We start from the raw sequence: 23,182 nt of genomic DNA on the forward strand, positions 1-23,182 counted from the left end.
AGGTATTCAGGGTTACTACAGTATTGGAGAATCTCATTTCTGAAACTAACTGTAGGATTGTAATTTGCGTGTTTATTCCGCAGATGGAAAGTTGATACAACATTCTTTTGAGGATTCGGTCGAAGAGAATTATGTTCGAAGTATTCATCCAATATCTTCAGATCTGATATTAATGTAGCTTGAGCTTCAGGGAAGCTTTGATCCTGGACTATCAAGGATTATATCATTGATCTGCATTTAGGAATGTCTATACTTCAAAGAATTCATGTTGTTGCTTTCATTATTCACATCTACAATTACATTACCTGTCGTTTTGTACAAGTTATTAGACTTTTCAAGGTTGGTATGCGGAAAGAAAGAGATTATGGGTGTTCTTTTACATATTAGAATATCATTGATGAAATATGAAGGATTCTATCAAGTCAAAGTTCATTGATAGGCCTATGCATTTAGTGCTGTAGCCCAGTTGGCTTTTCTTCAATGATTTGAAAAGAACTTGGAAATCTATCAAACATTTCCTTTGATAGATTGATCCAATCCGTAATTCCTACTTTATCCTCATATTGCGATCTATTCTACTTTTTAGAGCTCCACTCAAGCTTATTCGCCTACTAATGCCATTACACACCAGGATCAACCAATGGGAGGGGACTTGTAATTACAAAATGATGATTGATCATAATGCAGGTACAGTGCACGCATGCATGAATGTCGTTTTTGCGGTCTAGAGAGACTTTCAGTTTAACAGTCTTCATGGCCCTCATCTTCCTTCTCTCTTTGAAGTGTCGGATCTCTTCCATTTCTTCCCTCTGATTAGTTTTAATAGAGGATGGTTGCCCGGTTCCTCTTAAAACAATAATCACGACCACCACCACCTTGGATGGATACAGTCCATTCGACCTGAATCTAAATTATCTGCTACTGGTATATCATGTTGGAATCCCACAAGTTGGGCCTCACTGGAATAACCTTTCCTTTAACGTGAACAGCCTTCTATCAAACCAAAGGTTACATGCAACACATGTTAAACTGCCTGGCCTGTAATTTTATGCTTTATGTTTATCACCGTCCGCCTCTGTGGTGTAGTGGCTAGTGTAATTAGCTGCCACCCCCGGAGGCCAAGTTCGATTCCCGGCTCTGCCACGAAAATTTGAAAAGTTGTACGTGGGCTGGAACAGGGTCCACTCAGCCTCGGGAGGTCAACTGAGTAGAGGTGGGTTAAATTCCTGTCTCAGTCATTCTGGAAGTGCTTTTCCAAGGTTTCCCACTTCCCCTCCAGGCAAATGCCAGGATAGTACCTAACTTAAGACCACAGCCGCTTCCTTCCCTGTTCCTTGCCTATCCTCTCCAATCTTCCCACCCCCCACCAAGGCCCCTGTTCAGCGTAGCAGATGAGGCTGCCTGGGCAAGGTACTGGTCATCCTCCCCAGTTGTATCCCCAGACCCAATATCTCATGCTCCAGGGCACTGCCCTTGAGGTGGTAGAGGTTGGATCCCTCGCTGAGTCCGAGGAAAAAACCAACCCTGGGGGGTAAGCAGATTAAGAAAGAAAGAAAGAAAAATGTTTATCACCCTATCCTTTATACAATAGCGCTAGAGCTCCTTCTTACAAACAGTAATCAAATAATTATTTCAGATATGGCAGCATATTGCAACTGATTGCCCTGAGTTTTTAACAAACCCAACTGCTTTTCTAGCTTTAAGCTTTTGTATCTTTTTTTGTAAATGTCTTTATTGTCATAGCGAACGGCCGTAGCCATGTTGAAACACCGGATTCCGTGAAATCTCCGAAGTTAAGCAACATTGGGTGTGGTTAAGATTTGGATGAGTAAGAGAATGGAGGAGCAGAAAGGAACTGGCACCCTACCGTACGTAAACTCCAGCTCAGGCACACCTCTGCGGAGGTTCGGACCTGCCTTCGGGCAGAATACACACTTACCTTACCTTATTGTCATAGGTAAATTTCATGTGGCATGTGGCTTTTAGTGCCAGGAGTGTCCAAGGACATGTTTGGCTCGCCAGGTACAGGTCTTTTGATTTGACCCCCGTAGGCGACCTGCGCTTCCTCATGAGGATGAAATGATGATGAAGACGACACATACACCCAGCCCCAGTGCCAGGGAATTTAACCATTGATGGTTAAAATTCCTGACCCTGGCGGGAATCAAACCCGGGTTCCCTGTGACCAAAGGCCAGCACGCTAACCATTTAGCCATGGAGCAGGTCAGTGCCTACATTAGTCACATACTCAACCTGGAAATTAATCTTACATCCAACTACCTTTTCATATTGCTGACTGAATTCTTATTCTTTCTTGAAGTCCTCACCCATACACTCTCCTATTTCGTTAATGTTCTCTGGAGTGTACTTCCTGGAACTTGTATCTGCCTTAAAGTACTACTACTGAACGTTTTCATTCCTCCCCTGAAGTTGGAGGCGGCCCTCTTAGACGGTGACGCCTTCTCTCATGCCGGGAGATTTGTTACGGTGAAGGAGATGCGCGGTGAAGGTGAGGGGATGGGCGGCCGTGGCCTGTACTACGAACTGTACCGGCATTCGCCTTAGTGCAGGAGAATGGAAAACCATGGAAAACCATTCTCAGGCCAGCCGACGGGTGGAGCCAGGCGTGAAGTCCGGCAATGTGCCCCAGGTCCGTCTCCCGAATGCAGAGGCTTAGAGCCACGGTAGATCCGTGGCCAACATTCCTCTGCTCAGTTGGTCGGTCAGAGTGCAGAGCTGTTGGACCACAGGCAAGCTGTGGCCTCTTAAGGGACGAAACCCACTCTGCATCCGCCGACGTGCCTTAAAGTACCAATACATATCTGTCCAGTAGTGCCTAAATGTCATATGGCTGTCAAATATGCTTGCCATCATGTTCTCCTTGGCTGACTTTTGCTGAATTAAATTTCCTAAGTTTGGCCAGTATCCAGTATTCGGGAGATAGTTGGTTCGAACCCCACTGTCGGCAGCCCTGAAAATGGTTTCTCGTGGTTTCCCATTTTCACACCAGGCAAATTCTGGGGCTGTACCTTAATTAAGGCCACGGCCGCTTCCTTCCAACTCCTAGCCCTTTCCCTTCCCATCGTCGCCATAAGACATATCTGTGTCGGTGCGACGTAAAGCAAAAAAAAAAATTCTTTCTAACCTGCACCTCTGTTATAATACAGTGGGTCTTTACCATTCCTTACTACTTTTAAAAAGTACCTACAACATCTGTTTTCACACTCCCCAACAATTTCATTAAATGCTATCCCTTACTCTGTTAATATTTTTATTCACCATTTTTAACTCATGGTTAATCAATTTTAAAAACTCCCATTCGTCTCTTTTATCGGCCATATGATATTGCCTAATAGTCTTACTTTCACAGCTTTATATTGCACCCGCCATCGAGCGGTCAGTGCAAAGTTCTCCCGGTAACTCGATTTCTTCTCAGGGTATTCTATCTATCGCTCATAAAATCTGAGATTTTATATGTGTTTGTTTTTACGTGGTTTCGGAAGAGACTCGGTCTGCTGAGACACACATCATGGGGAAACCTATTCGCTCAAGTAAGGACCTGGGGCAGAAAACCTCAAAAAGAATCTCTCTCTTTTGTCAAACTCATCAGTTACTTATATCTACAAAACTTATTAGCTAACTTACAAACTAGCCGTTACCCAAAAGGAATTCATAACACAGGCACTTTCTAAAAGAAAAGTATAAGAAAATTTATTGAATAAATCATGTTCAATGTAAAGTTAATGTGAATTCTGGGTAGTATTATCTTAATAACATTTATGTATAAAGGATTAGAGTCAGCGCTGGCTCAAATAAAAGTAAAATAATTAAGATTTTAAATTATTTACACTCATTCTCATTCAATGTTCAAGTTCATATTGGTTATTTATTTATATATTCGTAGCCATGTTCCGAAGTGTATTTGATTTACTTTAATTATATTTAAAAGATCACTGAGCAATCACGGTCTCCATATAAATACTCGATGTGAATACTGTCACGATAATTATATTAATTATTCTCACCACATTTAAGTCATTTCACTGTGATAAAAATGGATGGTTTGCTAAATTGAAACGTAATAAAAATTAAATGGGATAAAATCAGATTGCAAATGTAAATCTGATCATATCTTTGCGTATGTATCTCCCAAACAAACTCTTGCGTGAGTATGAAATCGTAAAACTGTTCTCCAAATTTTCCATTCATAAATCTGAACTCTGATTATTTGGTCCTTCATCTTGAATACGCATAAATAACAACTTACGGGCTAAGACAATACCTCCCTAGAGCCTACGACATATGGCTCCTAACTAACCATTTTCCTATTCTTTATATTTTAAACACTTCAACTCAAATCATATCTGCGTGAAAAGAAATGAACATCGATCTAACTGTTTAAGTAGTTTCCGATCCACACACTCCTCCACCAACGGCTCAATGTGCTTTAGCTATCTCATATTACTCAATATCTCTCATGTGTACGAGATACTCAACTCGTATGGTCAGTACAGAATGAAATTAATACGTATATATTGAAATGTCACCGCACCAAAGAAATATCACATGTGTACTTAGTCAAGAGCCTAGTTAAACCGTATGTTAAAGAACTCTCTTGTATTCGGTACATACCATTTACCAATGTCAGATAAAAACTGCCACGATTCACAATTCTACCATAATACATGTCAATCTTACCTTAAAATGGTCATCTGCGCGATGTTCACTCATTTGACATATTCTTTCCATATAACACAGAAACTCACCTCATGTTAATCTAACGCAACGTTTCCTCGGCGAATAGCAATTCTTTCTCATACCGCAGAACATAAACAAACATCTGCATTTCAAATATTCCTTAATATACTCCAAGAAATAACCATATTTTAACACCATTCCAATATACATTATCATACCACCGGCACACTAATTGCCGTACGCATATAGCCGATTACACTTAAAGCTATATGCCAAACATTTTAGAATTGCCTTATTATAAACGCATTTTAATAACCTCTTATCTTTAAACAGCAGTTGGAGTTCAATGCCCTCTTTCTATAAAGAAAGGAATACGTAACTAAACTATATTCATCTGTGTCGCGCAGGTAAATTCGTGACGTAATCATTGTACAAGTAAAACGAGATTAATCGAAGTTTCACTAGTTGTATAGACTCATTGCTATTAGATCTTCACAAGTTACACTTCTTTCATTTACTCATGCTAGTTTCTACTGTATGTATGCAAGTGCGGTAGCCTGTATATGATATAATAGAATTCTAATTCTACACTGCCATCTTATTTTATAGCCTTAAATATCTCACACTTCACTTTATGATTCACACACGTTCTTAATTAATTCATAAATATCACCAATTAATCAGCACATGCCGAAGTTAGAGTGAGGGTGTAGATTGCAAGAAACTACTCTACTAAAAATGTATGGACTTAGCTCGTCAGATGTTATGTTTGGTCTGGTTGTCGCTCCATTCCTTGGTTGTGGTTAGACCCTCGGTTAGGATCTGGATCTCCGGTTGGACAACGTCTCCCCGGTCATCGGGTGGTCATATGGCTGGCTGGTCCAATCCTCATCGGCTGGTCCTCTGGCTGGCTGGTCCTCTGGCTGGCTGGTCCAATCCTCATCGGCTGGTCCTCTAGCTGGCCGGTGCCTGTCCCCAGTTCAGTCCATCATGTAGATTTAGCAAGCAGTCATCATTCCAAATCTGCAGACAGCGTAGAAAATTCCTTTTGCGGAGCAATCAGTCATGATATATTCCATTGTTCTACTGCTTATTCTTAACGACGAAATTTTCTTCGGTTGGGATAAGTTCTCCGTATGTTTGTATTAAGTTTATAACAACATGGGTAACTTACTTCCCATACGAAATTATCGGTCCTCCGATATAGTGAGTCCTTCTTCTTCAATTGCAGAGTGGTTGCTCACCGGATCCAAGTCAGATGTATCTCACCGCGAATTACTTATTTTTATAATATCTCGTCTCTTTTATAATGTACGCCGGTGAATTTTTTTGTCAGATTTTTTTTCGTCGATCGTAAAATAGTCAATATCTTCTTCAGAATTTTAAGATAATCTTCAGATGTAAAGCTTAGCTTGTACTTGCGTCTTTCTTCTGCCGTTGAAATTTTTAGAGTATATTTTTTTTTACAATTAGTCCGCTGCTATATATTTTTTTAAACAATCCAACTGAGCTTCTACTGTCTTGCAGTGTCTTCCAAATCAGTCCGTTCCGTGACGTGCATGGTCTCCTATATGCCGTATTAATGAGAAGTTCATTGCCTTAATAGATCGCATGGGCCATACCTTCCTACGCCGCCATTTTGTAAATGGTCTACGAGATGCGAACGGGCACATTTAATCCCCCGTCACGAAGAAAATATATTGGTCACGATATATTTTCTCATTGATAACTTGAATCTCAAATGTGACTTTGCATCTCGTATATATTCTTTGCCATTCCGATACTGGCTATTCGATTATCGAATATCAGCAGATTGATATCGATTATGTCTTTGTTGTACTAGTTTGTTTACTCAAGACCGACTACAATATATCAGACCTTAATGTTACTATCGATTGGGAGGAAAATGGCGACTTCGTGGGCGAGCGTTTGAGACATGTGGTTGGTTCATATCTGTGTTTACATTCTGCTAAAGAGTGTTATTTTGATCGAGTTATTGAAGTATAAAGTATATGTTTGGTAAACTAGTAATCTATAACGGTTTATTAGTATGGTGTTTTGTTTGAAGTTTATATGATGGTATTTTTAATGTATAATAATGTTTATGATTGCCGTGCTGTAACATAACAAAAATGGGTCGTTCCTGCTGCGTTCGTGGTTGTAGATCTAATTATACCGTTACTGAAGCTTTTAAATTCCCTGAAGATAGATCTCTACAGGAGAAATGGATAAGGAATATTCACCGGGAAAATTTGAAAGTCAAAGACCAAACTATCGTAGGCTATGTGTGTAACCAAAATTTGTGGTTAGGAAAGATCTCTTTCCAACCGATAATGGTGAGCCTATTCGTTTTTGTTTTCTTATTCAGTCGGAGTAATTTCATGTAAGTTGACGATAAGTATTAGTTTCTATGTAGAATATAAGTGTGTGAGTGTATTTATGTGGGTCAGTGGTCACTAAGATCTGTAATTATACGCAGTCATGTGAGAATATGTTTGTTTTGATCGTGTTGTGAACCGGATTTAAATTAAGAGAGAAGTGAATTAGGAACATACATCGTGAATATTTCTACAAAACAGTAGTGTGCATATGTCATCTGAGAGTAAGTCTGAGATTAGGGAAGACTACTTCTTTTTCTAATTCTAAATGGTGGACCTATTCGTATTCCTCGAAAAAATTAATTTCGATAGATGATAATTGATATGGTGATATTCCTTCAGTGTCTATGCGCTTCAAAGTGTCGTGTGATTTAGATGCAATTGTATTTTGAAAGAATCTGTGCTTACCTGCGGGAACATTTGGCTAGATCTTGGTGAATAACAAAACTTATAGTGTGACAGATGGAAGAAATAGTGACTTGCAGGGATGATTGTGGTGGTGATTATTGTTTTAAGAGGAAGTACAACTAGGCAACCATCCTCTATACAACATTAATCAGAGAGAAAGAATGGAAGGGGTCCGACACTTCGAAAAATGAAGGTATCGGCCAAAGGAAGACAAGGGCCACGAAGGGCATGAAAATGAAAGACTCCCTAGGCCTCCATACGTAATACCGTCGGGGTCTGAAAAGAACAAGTGTTGACCAAGGGAGGTCAGATAGGATAGATGAAAGCGAGGAGCCTAGCACAAGTAAGTGGAAGCAATGCCAGGACTGAGCTGAGGGCCCCGTGGTCGCTAACCCACGCTCCAAAGTTCAGAGCCCCTGGGACCCCTTTTAGTCGCCTCTTACGACAGGCAGGGGACACCGTGGGTGTTATTCTACCACCCCCACCCACAGGGGGGACTTGCAGGGATTAGCTTCGTTTGTAACTCAGGGGTTTTATTGTACCAATACCTTCCGATTCATGCTATGGATATCTGTTATCAAGCAGTCTACACCAAATTGAAGCTCGTCCATTTATGTTAAAGACATCATTGTTTAGAGTCAGGGTTGTTTTACTCATGTTCTTAAATGGGGAAAATCCTATTATATCTTTAGTGTCTGAACGCTTTATTGCAAAGTTTTCCATCATGGTTGGAAGTGCTACTATATCATATGTAAACATATGATTTAAGAGTTTCCAGTAAGGAAGGCTTAACATCACCGGGGCTGTTCATTGGGCTGGCATAATCATTTCGGGTGTACTTCATTTCCATCGAGTGCTGAACATTAGAAATTTTCCACCACTTCGAAACTATGGCAACACGTTATGTTTCATGTAGTTCTTATGAGAGTGAATAAATTGAGGAATTTCGCACCTTAAATTATTTTTAAACATTCAAAATGATGTTATAAATATCATTTTAAAAGTTTTATAATGTATTTCTATCTATCCAGCAAAGTGTAACCTAAGAGAAAACGTTATTTGACTAAGTGAAATTTCGAAATAATCAGCTTGTTGTTCTCTTTTGCTGTGGGGCTGTCCATCTAGTCTAGCAGAATATGTGTGATTCTAGTTGATTACATGTGATGAGTAGTTGTTCGCGAAGCGTTTTCATAGGTGTAGCAGTGATTTTCCCTATGATGTTACATTTATCATGTTAAATTACCACCGTTTGCAAAATTACCACCGTTTGCAAAATATGTACGTGATCTTTTCGTAATTTCTGGCGGATTGAACCAGATATTGTGTAGCTCTTTCAGTGGTATCAACACAAGTAATTTAATATCACGCCGGGCTGAGTGGCTCAGACGGTTGAAGCTCTGGCCTTCTAACCCCAAGTTGGCGGGTTTGATCCCGGCTCAGTCCGATAGTATTTGAAGGTGCTCAAATACGTCAGCCTCGTGTCAGTAAATTTACTGGCAGGTAAAACAACCCCTGCGGCACTAAATTCCGACATTTTCGAAAATCCTGAGTTGGTTTATCGTCGAAATGAAGTTATTGCGTGTTACCCTAACCTTCATCAGACGGCAGCTACTGCGCCCACGACGTCCACCATCTTGGTTTTGATATTACGGTCTGATATATTGTAGTCGGTCTTGGTTTACTTCACCCAAGACCAACTACAATATCTCAGACCTTAACCGACCTATCGAAACTGTCCATAATGGCGGCAGCTGGAGTGTTAGCATGCGTTTGTTTTGATTTGTGAAAGTCGTGTTGTTACCAAATATTTACGGAAATTTGGATTTTATTAATCGTACATTATATTTATTTATGGTCTTAAGAAGGTTATAGATCCTCTTTCAGTGCCGTAAGAAGCTGTTTGTTCTCAAAGAGCTTATTTATTCCAACAATATCGGCGGTGATTAGTTTAACGTTCATTCTCGTGTTGTTCTCTGAAAGTATTTTCTTCATTTTTAGTTACCTATGCAATATGTTTATAGCTTAATGTGCTGTGTGCCTGGATGTAAGTAAGAGTTTCAGTGTTCCCGTTTCCAAAAGACCTAATGTTAAGGCAAAATTGGGTTAAGAGCATTCGTAAGGAAAACTTCGAACCGAATCATAGGCCTAATAATGCTGTGCACATTAATTATTTTATCATTTTTGAAATCTAATGTATTGTTAGGGAAAACATTATATACCCGTAGAAGGTGGTGATCTAATTCGAGTGCCGCGCAAACTTCCGAAGTTAAAACTAATGATGCCTATCCTAGCATTTTCCCTATCAGACAACGTACCTTACTACAAAGAAAATTAAATCAGTCCCAAAAACATCCGGAAAATCATGACCAAGATTCATGATTTAGAGACGAAATTAAACGGTGGTGCAAGAATGATGTAATTAATTTTCAACGTTTTACAATGAACGTGCGTAAACTAAACCTAACCCCTTTCCCGTGAGTGAACATGAGGATTATGTTCTTTTTTATGTAATATACAATTTTGCCGTGAATTCTGGTGAGTTATAAGGTAACGAGTTCTTTAGATGGCCAAGTGTATCATACAAATATCGCTTGTACCCACTCAACAATACAGGTGGATTTTGGAGGGTTGAAATATTGTTGGAGAAATTTGTTTGCGTGTTTTACATAATGGGCGGTGGTTAATAGTGGTGTCATAGTATTTCATGTAAGGTTAATAATGTTCTTTGTTGACATCTATATATCGTATTTAATTATTCATATTTCGACTTAATGAGTTGCATTTCATGACGTTCGACTTGTGATCTTTTCTTTAGGTGACTCGGAATAAACACGCATAACCTTGCCCTCAACCTCTCATATCGCCCACCGATGTCCGCCATGTTTTTCCTGGATTACGGTCTGATGTAATTGTAGTTGGTCTTGCTTCACCCATGACCGTGTACACAACAGCTGATTTTCTTCATTCCTTCCAGTCCTAATAAAGATATTTAATCCTTCCTCTTGGCGCATTCTATAATGATACGTCGTTTATTGGTTCTGGGCTTTGTTGTTTCTTAAGTTCTGATTTCATATGCTCATTTTCTTGAAAGTAAAGCTTGATGTTGCATGCATTGTGTATGTTACGGTATTTGCCATTTAAACTTGCTATTTCATAAGCATTATTTCCAAGCACGCGCTCGATTCTGTATGGACCATTGTATAGCGGCAGAAATTTAGCACATATTTTTGCTGGTGCATTTGATATTGGAGCAGTTTTGACTAGAACTAGATCTCCTTGCTTGAAAGGTGCATGGAACTTCTTATTCCGTACTCTTCTTAATCGTTTTTGGTATTGATCCTTGAGCCTCTGTTGGATCCTTAGAGTTATTTCTTGGGGATCTGGCTTCTTCTCTAGCTGCATAGTAAAAATGCTGTCCCAAGTTCTCTGAGGGTGAACATTTTTATGGGCTACGCTAGGAATCTGGGCAATTGACTGCTTAACGGTATTGTTCAAACTTTCTGCTATGATGTCGAGCATATCTATCCATTTCCAGTGTTGTTGACTGCAATATATTCTCCCGAATTTAGCGATCTCCTTCATATACCTCTCTACGGGATTCGCTGCTGGATGACGAACTGAGCATAACGTATGCTTGATGCCCTCATTTCTCATTCGTTCACGGAACATAGTTGAGGTAAATTGTGTTCCCCTATCAGTGAGGATCCTCTCAGGTTTTCCCATTTCAGGAAACGTCTTATTAACGAGGCCATGTATAACTTGTTTGGTATTGGCTCTCTGGATGGCTTGCAATGAAATATATTTAGAGAATATGTCGATAACCACTAGTATATATTTCTTTCCCTTCCTAGCAGTGGGCAACTTTACAAAGATATCTATTGCATAAATTTCCTGAGCCCTAGATGGTATAATTGGGATCGGTTTATGACCGCATACGTAATTGTTATGCATTACTCTCTGACACAAATCGCACGTTTTTGCTATGTTTCTGACTGATCTTCGCAATCCTTCCCACGTGAATTTCTCCATTATCGTTCCAATGACCTTGTCTATGCCAGCATGTCCGGTCATCTTGCGGGTATGCCAGATTAATTCTCTCTGTAGCTCTTCTGGTATTACAATTCTTTTACTGTGGTTGATCTTGTCCACTACTTTCAGTAGTAACCCATCTACGATTTCGTAGTTCCTTGTGAATTCTGGCGCTGATTCCCTGTTCGCCAAGTTATCGATGATGACCTTCAATTTTTCGTCAGATTCCTGGAATTCTCTCAGATTTTCCAACTTTCTTAGCAGTTGTTCGTCTCGAGTATCCAACTCAATTGCTAGAACATCTTCTTCACTTTCTTGCGGGTTTCTGCTTAACGCATCAGCTAGGATGTTTTGCTTTCCACTACAATGTTCGATCTTTAGGTCAAACTGTTGCGTGAATAACATCCATCGCGTTATCCTTTCGCTGATCATAACGGCTTTCAACCCGAAAGTCAACGCCTTGTGGTCTGTCCTTATCGTTACTGTGTACCCATAAATTATACGTCTCCATTGTTGTAATGCGTGCACTATCGCTAGTAGTTCGAGCTCAGGAGTGGTATAGTGTTGCTCGTATTTTCTGAGTTTCCTACTGGTAAACGCCAGATAAGTTCGTTTTTGGATCTCGTTATCTTCTTGATATAGGCAGGCTCCTATACCAACGTGCGATGCATCAGCTTGAATTATGAATCTCTGTTGATAATCAGGATATCCCAGTTTGATACTTTTCTTCATTAGCTCTTTCATGTTGATGAAAGCTTGTTCGGCCTCATCATTCCACTTCCACTTGTTGTTGACCTTAAGTAGGTTCTGTAATGGTGCAGCCGTCTCTGTGTAACCTTCGCAATGGTCTGAGAAGAATCCAGTTATCCCAAGAAATTGCCTTATATGCTTTACCTTTGTCGGCCTCGGGAAGCCTTTATTTTTACGGGATTTGGTCTTATCCCTTCTCCGTCGATCACGTGGCCTACAAAAAGCACCTGGCTTTGGCAAAATTTGGATTTTGACAGATTTATTTTGAAGCCAGTTTTCTGTAAGTTACTTAATAGCTTTTCCAGCTTGACACAGTGTTCTTCGAAGGTAGAACTCGCAAAGACCAAATCATCGACATAGCAATTTACGAACTTCTTTACTTCACTTGTTAGGCTCCTGTCTACTGCCCTTATCAATACTGCCGAGCTGACTTTCAACCCAAAGGGCAGGCGTCAATAGGCATATATTTGGTTATTAAACATGAAACCTGTTAACAACCGTGACTTCTCTTCAAGGACGATATGGTGAAATGAGGCCGTCAGTCCATACTCGTGAAGTATTTCTGACCTCGAAATCTCTTCACAATGTCCTTAATCTTGGGAGCCTGACTATACTCTGGAATAAGTTTGCCGTTTAGCCTACGAGCATCAAGGCACAGGCGGAGTTTTCCGTTGTTTTTCCTTACAATAACTATGGTATTTAAGAATGGAGTGGTGGTCTTCACGATCAATCCATCAACTAACATTTCTTCGATGATTTGCTTAACTTCAGTGAAATATTTCTCTGGCACATGATATATTTTTCCCTTATACGGCGTCCAGTCAGTAACCATCAATTTGTAGTTGTAGTTAGGGATTTGCCCAGGTTTATCGCTAAATACTTCAATATATTTATTTATGATGTTGTACAGTGTTCGTTTTTCTTCTGCTAGGACCGCAGCTTGAGCAATAGCCTCCCAAATCTCAGGTTTTTCGCAGCTTTCCTCTTCAATTGCAATGATTTCCTCAATTCTCATGATCAATTCAGGCTTTATTTCTGTGCTAAGATCCTTTTCTTCTAGTCCTTGGCTCTCTCCGTCCAATAGATCCACTTCCTTTCCCTCGATCTTCAACCACTCGTTCTCTTCAAGTGTGTCACTAATTTGGATCCTTTCTACGGTTCTATTTCCATCATTTTCTACTACCGGGAATCGAACTTCACCTTTTTCCATGTCAATTGTCATCCTAGAACTTATCATGAAGTCTATCCCAAATATGACGTTGTATTTTATTTTTTCCATAACCATGAACGAGTGCTCGAATTCGTATTTTCCGATCTTTATACTTAAGTAAGCTTGTATCTTGCACTCTACTGACTTGTCTGGAATGATACCTTGGATTTTTACGCCAGATACAGGTATGGTTGGTATCTCTATTTTCTGGCTTAGCTCTTGGAATAAGGTATGTGACATTACACTTATGCTGGCTCCAGAGTCCACCAAACAGTACAGCCTGATGTCGAACACTCTCACGACTATTACCGGTAACTTGAATTTAGGTTGGGTTTCGTGACAGGTATCCTCTCTAATTAAGTCCTCGGGCTGGATGTCCCTGTGATCTATCTGAGCTACTACCCAACTGCGAATTTTGACAATATTTTCCAACGGTTCATTATTTACAGTTTCTTGACTTGTTAATTCGCCATCGGCGTTTTTTTTCGCTCAGATGGCTGGGAGTTGTCTGTGTTCCCTTGGCTCTCATGCTCTTTCCAGCCTTCTTCTTGTCTCCTTCGTTTATAATTTTGGAGCTCGAGACTTTCTGCGCCTTCGAGGTCGCCGTTTATATCCTTGTTTTTGATGGCTTCCTCCCATCGGCTACTGTTTTGTCTCCGCTCCCTGAGCTCTTGGACATATCGTCTATTCTCTTTGTTCTGATTACATTGGGCTGGTCCTCTCCTCTCATTGTATCGCCTCCTGTTCCTGTGATATGGTCGACTTCTAGTGTTCCCATATCGAGTATTATTCCTGTACTGGAAACTATTTCTATTTCCTATTTGCCCACATCTTCCATGTTGCTCTCCACTGTACTGGCAATAACATCTCCTCGATTCCTTATCTTGGGCTCTGATACAATTTTCCGCCCTAATCTCATCAGCCTTATCTACTCCGCGGTTGGTGATTTCGGGACTAATTGTATTAACTGCCTCTATTTGTCTAAGATTTCTGGGGTTCCTCTCTATTAAACACGTTGACGTTAGGTCAATCTGTCTCAATCGTCTCTCCATATCAATGGCAGTTTGTATGTCAGAGGCCGCTAGTAATCTCTGTACTTCAAGTGGCAATTGTCTCTGAATGGTTTTAATCGCCTCCAGTTCGCTAGGCGGAGAATCCAGGTCTTGAAAACGATGGAACTGGGACGAAAAGAAATCGTTGTAGCGAGTTTGGCCAGCAGTTGAGATCTTCCTCGAGTACAGCTCTAATCTTAGCTGTTGCTGGATCTCAGGATCCCAGAAGTTTCTCAGGAAGGCTACCTTAAACTCATCATAGTTGTGGAAGGTATACTTGAAAGCCTGGAACCAAATGTTTGGGTTCCCGTCCAGATGTTTTTCAATAATGCGCAATTTCTTTTCTTCTTGAATCTTTCCTTCTTTAAAAATATTCCTCAATGTCCCTAAGGAATTGCTTCGGTGAGGTCTTAGCCGTGCTGTCGAAATGTTTCGGGCGGTCATAGTAGTTTTTAATGATATTAATTATTGTGCTTCCCTCACTCTGGTTACTTCCGTTTAACATTTCGGTATCTCTCCTAGTTGGGTCGCTTATCCCTGAAGGTGCGTTCTCTCTCTCACTAATTTGTACTTCAATTGCTCTTTGCCTATCGCTAGAGCTTGAAGCCATAGATTTCGCCGTGTGCGTTTCCACTTTCATCTCCTGTATTTCCCTTCTAATCTGTTTCATCTCTTCTTCTGTCCTCTCGATTTTCCGCTCCGATTCAACCTTGTTGTCTTCTATCTTCTGTTTCAATTCGTCTATTTTCTGAGCTACTTTGCTTGCAGCTTGGTCATATTTCTCATCTAAGTCTTGTTGCCTTAGATTTAATCCTTGCATGCCAGTTGTTATATCATTTATCTTCTCTTCTTCCAATTTTCTGATGATTTCTTGGCTCTCTGTTAACTTTTCATTTATCTTATTTATTTCCTCGTGCATCTCTCTATTTCTATTTTCCACGGTTTCGGTCAACCTAGTCTGCATATTTTGAATTTCGTTCTTAACTTCATAAATTTCCGACCGTGTTTTCGCGGTTTCTTCAGTTGCTTCTTCTTGTTTCTTGCTTAACTCATCGATCATCCCTTTGTGTTCATCTTCTATTTTCCTAACGAATTCTTCTAAAGATTCCTTCTGTTTCAGCTGATCCTCTCTTCTTTCCTCTCTCATCTCAACGATGCATCTCTGGAATCTTGATTCCCGTTCCTGTTCTTTCTCTTCTTGCTTCTGTTGCCATTCTTCTTGTTTCTTGTGCAACTCTTGCATCAATTCATAATGTTCTTTCCTTCTTTCTTCGCGTTGTTCTTGTTGCCATTCTTCTTGTTTCTTTTCTTGTTCCTATTGAAATTCCCTAAACCATTCTTGTTGTTTTCGTTCCTTTTCTGTCCGTCTTCTTTCCTTCTCTTCTTCCAGCTTCCTCTCCTTCTCTTCACGTTCCTGTTTCTCCTTCTGTCTTTCTTCTTCCAACTTTCTCTCTTTCTCTTCACGTTCCTGTTTCTCCTTCTGTCTTTCTTCTTCCAATTTTCTCTCTTTCTCTTCTTGCTTCTTCTCTTTCTCTTCACGTTCCTGTCTCTCCTTCTGTCTTTCTTCTTCCTGTCTTTTCAAATATTCTTGGAACCATAATGGAGCTCCATCCTGTTTTTCTTGTGCTCTTCTCATTTCCTCTTCCTGTTCCCTTCTCGTCTGTACTCTTCCTTGTGTTGCCATCTTTCGTCGAGTTCAAATATATTCGGTATGATCTCTCTAAATTTCTAATAAGTTCTCTATTTTGCTAAAAATTCCTCTAATTTGCCTAACAGTTCTCTAAGTTCATAGAATATCACATATAATATCACACAAACAACAATTTCTTAGTCTACTAAGTTCAAAGCAGTTCAAAGTTTGCACCTTATGCACTAGTTTAAAGTTTTTCTTATTCACTGAATGATATTATAGATGGACCTTCCTGGAGATCGGCACCATCCCACCAGATAGACCATCGACAACCGGACCACGAGTTCAGATTTATGATTTCGATCTCATTTAGGAACATGTTACGAGAGAAAGAAATTAAAATTCCGCTATGCGGCATCCAATATTTACATGTATGGCCATCAGCCTTTACCATAGTTAAAATCAACTAAGTGTCAATTCATATATACTTAAAATCACCCTAACCTTCATTATTGTCGTTAAAAGAAAGCAACCATCTAATAAATAACAGTAATTCCTTATCATTATCTATTCCTACTGATAGACTTGCATCTATATCCACCTTCCATCTTCTTTTCCTAGTATCGTTCCTATCATGTGTCCATTAACTGCTACATTCCTGGGAATTCTCCTTGTTACGTCATTTCTTCATTATAACATCTCTTGATCGGATAAGTTTCACCTTAAACAACCATATCAACTGTTCATAATACATAGTTCGCTTCTGTATAGCTTTCCCACGGTGTCTTTCTCTTCAATAGGTCCTACGACGTGGCAGTAATTAAATAAATTAATCAATACATTGGTGACTCTTTTTCTTTGCCCGATACCTACATTTCGAGCTTGAACACTGGACTGCCAATTAAGTAGTGTGGGTTATCGGAACATTTCTTACTCTCCCGCGGTGTCTTTCTCTTCGTCGAGCTTGACATTGTGGTGCCAATTAATATTGCCTTAGGCGGTCCTTTACTTGACGTTCCCGCGGTGTCTTTCTCTTTAATCGAGCCCCACGTTGGGCGCCATTTAACTTGCACCCGCCAGTCGAGCGGTCAGTGCAAAGTTCTCCCGGTAACTCGATTTCTTCTCAGGGTATTCTATCTATCGCTCATAAAATCTGAGATTTTATATGTGTTTGTTTTTACGTGGTTTCGGAAGAGACTCGGTCTGCTGAGACACACATCATGGGGAAACCTATTCGCTCAAGTAAGGACCTGGGGCCGAAAACCTCAAAAAGAATCTCTCTCTTTTGTCAAACTCATCAGTTACTTATATCTACAAAACTTATTAGCTAACTTACAAACTAGCCGTTACCCAAAAGGAATTCATAACACAGGCACTTTCTAAAAGAAAAGTATAAGAAAATTTATTGAATAAATCATGTTCAATGTAAAGTTAATGTGAATTCTGGGTAGTATTATCTTAATAACATTTATGTATAAAGGATTAGAGTCAGCGCTGGCTCAAATAAAAGTAAAATAATTAAGATTTTAAATTATTTACACTCATTCTCATTCAATGTTCAAGTTCATATTGGTTATTTATTTATATATTCGTAGCCATGTTCCGAAGTGTATTTGATTTACTTTAATTATATTTAAAAGATCACTGAGCAATCACGGTCTCCATATAAATACTCGATGTGAATACTGTCACGATAATTATATTAATTATTCTCACCACATTTAAGTCATTTCACTGTGATAAAAATGGATGGTTTGCTAAATTGAAACGTAATAAAAATTAAATGGGATAAAATCAGATTGCAAATGTAAATCTGATCATATCTTTGCGTATGTATCTCCCAAACAAACTCTTGCGTGAGTATGAAATCGTAAAACTGTTCTCCAAATTTTCCATTCATAAATCTGAACTCTGATTATTTGGTCCTTCATCTTGAATACGCATAAATAACAACTTACGGGCTAAGACAATACCTCCCTAGAGCCTACGACATATGGCTCCTAACTAACCATTTTCCTATTCTTTATATTTTAAACACTTCAACTCAAATCATATCTGCGTGAAAAGAAATGAACATCGATCTAACTGTTTAAGTAGTTTCCGATCCACACACTCCTCCACCAACGGCTCAATGTGCTTTAGCTATCTCATATTACTCAATATCTCTCATGTGTACGAGATACTCAACTCGTATGGTCAGTACAGAATGAAATTAATACGTATATATTGAAATGTCACCGTACCAAAGAAATATCACATGTGTACTTAGTCATGAGCCTAGTTAAACCGTATGTTAAAGAACTCTCTTGTATTCGGTACATACCATTTACCAATGTCAGATAAAAACTGCCACGATTCACAATTCTACCATAATACATGTCAATCTTACCTTAAAATGGTCATCTGCGCGATGTTCACTCATTTGACATATTCTTTCCATATGACACAGAAACTCACCTCATGTTAATCTAACGCAACGTTTCCTCGGCGAATAGCAATTCTTTCTCATACCGCAGAACATAAACAAACATCTGCATTTCAAATATTCCTTAATATACTCCAAGAAATAACCATATTTTAACACCATTCCAATATACATTATCATACCACCGGCATACTAATTGCCGTACGCATATAGCCGATTACACTTAAAGCTATATGCCAAACATTTTAGAATTGCCTTATTATAAACCCAGTAACTACAGAGGAATATCACTCCTTGCTGTTACCTATAAGATATTTTCCAAGATTCTGGAACGCCATGTCACAAGACAGTTGGATAAAGAGTTAGGAGAATATCAAGCAGGGTTCAGAGCATCGAGGTCCTGTACCGAGCAGATACAAAATCTGAAGACCATCCTTCAATACAGCAAATCAAGAGCTCGACAATGGGTAGCTATATTTGTCGACTTCCAGAAAGCATACGACTCAGTAGATAGAATTACTCTTTACAATACATTAAGAGAACTAGGACTTAACGACAAGATCAACAGGCTGGTGCAAGCAACCTTGCACAATACCACAGCCAGAGTAAAGTTTAGAGGACAACTCTCGGAGAGTTTCGCCATTAAAACAGGGGTGAGACAAGGAGATGGCATCTCATGTATATTATTTAACTGCGTTCTGGAAAAGATAATTAGAGAGTGGATGAGATTCCTTCCAGAGAACACTGGATTACGGATGGGGATTAAAGCAGACAACCTGAGGATACCATGCCTAGCCTTTGCAGACGATCTGACTTTATTGGCAAATGACATACAGGAGGCTACTACTCAGCTCCAAACACTGCACTCAATAGCGGCTAAAACGGGTCTTTTGATCAACATAGGAAAGACCGAGTTTGTTACTAACATCAAAGATGCCCCTGGAAAGATGAGAGTCAGTGATAATATCTACATCAAGAGAGTCAAAAGTGTAAAGTACCTTGGGGAATGGTTCTCAGAGGACCTCAGCGAAACAATGGCTCTTGAACACAGGAGACTCAAACTAGATAAGGCTTACCATGCCTGTAGAAAGCTGTATGCTTCAAAAAATCTGTCGATGAATGTCAAACTAAGACACTACAATGCAGTAATCAGACCGTCAGTCCTCTATGCAGCAGAGTGTCTATATTTAACTAAGAAGACCCCACTAAGAGCCCTCGAGGTACAAGAAAGAAAGTTCCTGAGACGGATAGTGGGACCAAGAATTTTACCAGATGGAAGCCGATGGTATCAACCAAATCGTGAGCTATATAAACACCAAGAAAATCTCATAGATGCCATCAGAAGAAGGCGACTGGCTTTTTACGGACACCTATCCAGAATGGACTCAAATAGATTATCTCATAGGATCTTCAAGGCTGCTAACAAGGGCAAAGCTACTGGGTTCGTGTGGATGAAGCAAGTGGAGAAGGACCTTTCGGAACTCCACATAAATCAAAACGACATAGCTGATCGGAGTAACTATCATACAACTCTTAAAACTAAATCCTTTGTAACATCCCTCACAGAAGTTACCCACAGACCAAAAGATGAGACCAGGAAATGGTCTGAGGAACGTAAGATTGAATTTAGCCGGAAAATGAAGGACTACTGGGCCATCAGGAAAGCTCGAGGTACCAACAAGAAAACAGCTGCCAAACCAGCCGCTAAGAACACCAATTGTGGCAAACAACGACGATGACTTCAAGAAACAGCTAAAACACAAGCACCGTGGTCCATAGATGGCCCTAACGAATTAAAAAAAAACGCATTTTAATAACCTCTTATCTTTAAACAGCAGTTGGAGTTCAATGCCCTCTTTCTATAAAGAAAGGAATACGTAACTAAACTATATTCATCTGTGTCGCGCAGGTAAATTCGTGACGTAATCATTGTACAAGTAAAACGAGATTAATCGAAGTTTCACTAGTTGTATAGACTCATTGCTATTAGATCTTCACAAGTTACACTTCTTTCATTTACTCATGCTAGTTTCTACTGTATGTATGCAAGTGCGGTAGCCTGTATATGATATAATAGAATTCTAATTCTACACTGCCATCTTATTTTATAGCCTTAAATATCTCACACTTCACTTTATGATTCACACACGTTCTTAATTAATTCATAAATATCACCAATTAATCAGCACATGCCGAAGTTAGAGTGAGGCTGTAGATTGCAAGAAACTACTCTACTAAAAATGTATGGACTTAGCTCGTCAGATGTTATGTTTGGTCTGGTTGTCGCTCCATTCCTTGGTTGTGGTTAGACCCTCTGGTTAGGATCTGGATCTCCGGTTGGACAACGTCTCCCCGGTCACCGGCTGGTCATATGGCTGGCTGGTCCAATCCACATCGGCTGGTCCTCTGGCTGGCTGGTCCAATTCTCATCGGCTGGTCCTCTAGCTGGCCGGTGCCTGTCCGCAGTTCAGTCCATCATGTAGATTTAGCAAGCAGTCATCATTCCAAATCTGCAGACAGCGTAGAAAATTCCTTTTGCGGAGCAATCAGTCATGATATATTCCATTGTTCTACTGCTTATTCTTAACGACGAAATTTTCTTCGGTTGGGATAAGTTCTCCGTATATATGTATTAAGTTTATAACAACAGGGGTAACTTTCTTCCCATACGAAATTATCGGTCCTCCGATATAGTGAGTCCTTCTTCTTCAATCGCAGAGTGGTTGCTCACCGGATCCAAGTCAGATGTATCTCACCGCGATTTACTTATTTTTATAATATCTCGTCTCTTTTATAATGTACGCCGGTGAATTATTTTGTCAGATTTGTTCGTCGATCGTAAAATAGTCAATATCTTCTTCAGAATTTTAAGATAATCTTCAGATGTAAAGCTTAGCTTGTACTTGCGTCTTTCTTCTGCCGTTGAAATTTTTAGAGTATTTTTTTAACAATTAGTCCGCTGCTATATTTTTATAAAACAATCCAACTGAGCCTCTACTGTCCTGCAGTGTCTTCCAAATCAGTCCGTTCCGTGACGTGCATGGTCTCCTATATGCCGTATTAATGAGAAGTTCATTGCCTTAATAGATCGCATGGGCCATACCTTCCTACGCCGCCATTTTGTAAATGGTCTACGAGATGCGAACGGGCACAACATTCTCTCACATTTATTTTCAACTACAACAAAAAAGATATTCATGATCACTTGAGGTTTTTGATAGTGCTCATCTGGATTTATTAGCACCACGTCTGAAATATTTCCCCCTCTATATTGTTTGTGGGGGCAATGACCTTCGATGTTAGGCCCCTTTAAACAACAAGCATCATGATCATTATCATCATCATCATCGTCATATTGTTTGTTTCATCACATTCTGATTCACTTGTCCTTCCCAGATTTACGTATTCACCACTTGTTGGTCATGTTTTCTGTCATTGGCATCAATCAGTCAGTGCTCCTGCTGTCAAAGGAAATCGCTCCCCAGACCAAAACTCCTGGTGTAGGTCCAGTGTGTTGATACCACAGACTGCTTGGTTCCAAGCACTCGCCTGGCCTGATTCTTACCAAACTATGGCCATCACTGGCACCAAGACAGAAATGGCTCTCATCTGAGAACACAACAGATCTCCACTCTGCCCTTCAGTGAGCTCTAACTTGACATCAGTGAAGTCGCAGATGGTAGTGATTCAGAGTTAGTGGCATGAATGCTACAGGACGTCTGGTTCGGAGCTGTCCCTCTGTTAACCAATTTGTTACAGTTTGCTGTGTCACTGGTACTCTAAATGGCTGCTGCAGGTGCAATATGATCCACCACAGCCACGTGGCGAATACGGTAGTCTTCCCTCTCCATAGCGACCTGTGTGTGCCCAGACCCCGGTCTTCGTTTGACCGGGCCTTCCCATGACTGTTGTTGTAAACACCGATGCAGAGCTGAGGATACCTGCATGACAAATCTTTGTGCAATATTGCAGAAAGAACGTCCACCATCTCATAGCCCTATTACACCGCCTTGTTCAAACTTGGTAAGCTGCAGTTACAGCCTTCTTCAGTTCCTTAAAAGCATGTTCGACTCACACCTACCTCACAACGTCAACACCGGACGATGACATATGTTCACGAAATGTACAAACTTGCTTTGCAAGGTCATGGTGACACTACCCTTCATCGACTAGCGCACAGATATGAATAGGCATCATCTTTTAGATGTGCACATGTTTCCCGGATTTGTTTATCTACCACAACTCCTTGTTGGTGTTGGGTGTTCGTTTTCTGCCAGTGTATTTAAATCTATAATTGTTATGATACTGAAATTTGATGCTGTAGAAAATTTAGCCAATTAGATTAGCATATGGTTAAATAAAAAAAAAGTGATAATGAAGAATTCAAGGTTTATTGTTCATAATGGAAGTACTGAAACGTTACAACAGTTAAAAATTTAAGATTTGTAATGGTATTCTATACCAGGGGTGTCAGACTCAAACTTATGTGCAGGCCATATAACGTAATCAAGAGAGCACAGCGGGCTGCCAATTGAGACAAGAATATTTCAGTGTGGGTTATGGCCTATACATTTTATTGAAATTTAAAGTACATGTTATTGT

This window comes from Anabrus simplex, chromosome 7 (assembly GCF_040414725.1).
Source record: "Anabrus simplex isolate iqAnaSimp1 chromosome 7, ASM4041472v1, whole genome shotgun sequence".
NCBI lineage: Eukaryota > Metazoa > Arthropoda > Insecta > Orthoptera > Tettigoniidae > Anabrus > Anabrus simplex.